This window comes from Montipora capricornis, chromosome 6 (assembly GCF_036669925.1).
Source record: "Montipora capricornis isolate CH-2021 chromosome 6, ASM3666992v2, whole genome shotgun sequence".
Classification (NCBI taxonomy): Eukaryota; Metazoa; Cnidaria; class Anthozoa; order Scleractinia; family Acroporidae; genus Montipora; species Montipora capricornis.
In genome coordinates this window covers 32,023,998-32,026,464 of record NC_090888.1, presented here as the reverse complement: position 1 = coordinate 32,026,464, position 2,467 = coordinate 32,023,998, and positions in this window count along the sequence as shown.

Genomic DNA, 2,467 nt, shown 5'->3' with positions numbered 1-2,467 from the left:
TGGTTCAACATCTCATGATCACGCTAAAAGAATAACTACACTCAGTAATTTTTGTGCATAAGAATTGCCTTAAAGAATTGCCTATTCAAAGATTGACCTGCAGTTCTTCCTTGCAGTGACAGCTGGCATTTGCAGGTGGACTGTCTAAGCCACCACTGGAGTCACTTCCTACGTCTGCTGTCTCTGTATAAAAGAATTCAAAAAACAGACCTAATGTTATAATATAAAACGACTTACTTAAACCATCTGCCTCAACAAAAATGAGAAGATCGATCAGTGCAATTTAGTTTAATTGTAAATGCAACAACGAAATAGAAATTACACCAGGCAGTCAGGGAGTCTGATTAGTTTAATCACATTAATTAAGCCGGTGATTACAAATAGTATTTGATGCCTCAACGTTAATATTACTCACTAAATAACCAAAAATAAGTACGGTAATAAGTAACTTGTCATTTATACCCAAGAGATCTGCAGGTTAACACCCTGGTTAATAAGGTTGGTGTGCATTTCCCCTAAGTTATGTCAATTTACTGTAGTGAAACCTTAGGCATGATGGAGCAACTGTAAAACAGTGTGATTACAAATGACTGAAGATGACATTTATACAAAACCCGTTGCCATGATACCATCACGATATACCATGATGCCTCGCTGTCTCAAATAGAATTGTTTACGCAAAGAGTTGATCGAAGGAAGCGAAAGCCTTCTTACACTGTACAATGTACTTACCTCAGCCTCGAAAATTCGGTGCACTCTTCGAAACACGCTTCGAGCATTCTTCTTCGAAATTTCAAAACATTTCCTTCGAAATTTTGCGAATCTTCTCGAATTGTCGTTCGAATTTTTGCTGGAACATTCGCATACAATTTCGAAATTTCGAAAGTGTCAAGACAATAGTGCTTTCGAAAATTCATCGAAAGTTCAGCGATATTTCGTTTCGTTCCACTCTTACGGTTTCAAAAAGTTTTTATCGCACGGTCAATAGGAAATTTTCCTGCCATGTGTGGTACCGCTTGAAAGCGTTAACTTTCGAATATCATAGAATTGAGTCACCACAGTTTAAGTCCGCTAAGAAAATTGAGAACGCATTAACCAAGTCAGGAATATGTTACTGGGTGACTGTAGTCTGCGATATTTCATTGTGTACAAAATTCTGTCGCCTATAAAACTCGTTCCTTTCATGATACAAGATGCAAAGATACATCATTCAAATCGCTTAACTGTGTTGTTTACAATGATACCAATTTCCACACTGTGTAATGTACGAAACCGAGTTTAATAATTTTGAAAGATGCAGGTATATTTAACATGCGTGCTTTGCAAATTGACTGCCACCCAATACCACAGGTTAAAAATTTTTTATCACACTGTCTGTTCAAGTTTTCCTTTCATGTTTGGTACTGTTGTAAAGGTCTATCTGTCCCCTTTATGAATATCTAAGAATTACATGAAAGTCATCATATTTTAATCCCACGAAGAAAATCAAGAACGTGTTAACCAAGGCAGTGGTTGTTGACTGTAGTCTGCGAATTGCCAATGTTTACAAAATTCTGTTGCTTATAAAACTCGATCCTTTCAAGATAGAGGTTTCAAACATCTGTAACTGTCTAGTTTTCAATGATACCACACTCAAGGTTGTGCCATATACGAAACCATGTTAAATAATTTTTTAAAGAGACAGCTATATTTAACATACGTGCTTTGCAAATTGACTTAAATCCGATAACACAGGTTCAAAAAATTTTATCGGACGCTTGATTCAAGTTTTGCTTTCATGTTTCCAAAATCAGCTTTACGATTCTTTTTTGATTTACATTTTCCTACTATGCTCACTTCCTTGAAGTCACTTTCGGCCACAAAATGTATATGCGCGTTTTTCTCAACATCCTCCGCCATTTTTGTTTGATAATAAATCGCGAACGACACAAATCATTGCGTGGGAATTCACTCGGCTGAAGATTAGCATATCATTTTCTAATTTCAATAACAATGGGAACCGCTTCTTATTGATACAAAGTCACTTGCATGTGCGATAATTCATTCATGAGCAATCATGCCAAAAGTGACGAGTTATACTCAAAAGCGAATTCAATCTCTTCTTGGTGAAGGTCTTCATCCTGTAGCGATATTCAAGGAGTTGAAGACTGAAAGCTTATCAGTAAGTTATCCAAGTGTGGCTAGAATTGTGAGAAGGGTCAAACTTACTGGGTCCACAGAAAATCTTGCAAGATTCGGACGGCCACGAAAGTTAAACGAAGCAGCGAAAGATTTCATTGAGTCACAGATGCGGAAAAATGATGAAACTACCAGTGGCCAGGCGTGGTGTGATGGTTCATGACTCTACTGTTCGAAGATCACGAAAGGAACAAGGTTGGACTCTGCAAAACACCAGATATTGCCAGCTGATTCGTGATGCAAACAAAATCAAGCGGCTTCAGTTTGCCCAAAAGGTTATAGAGACTGG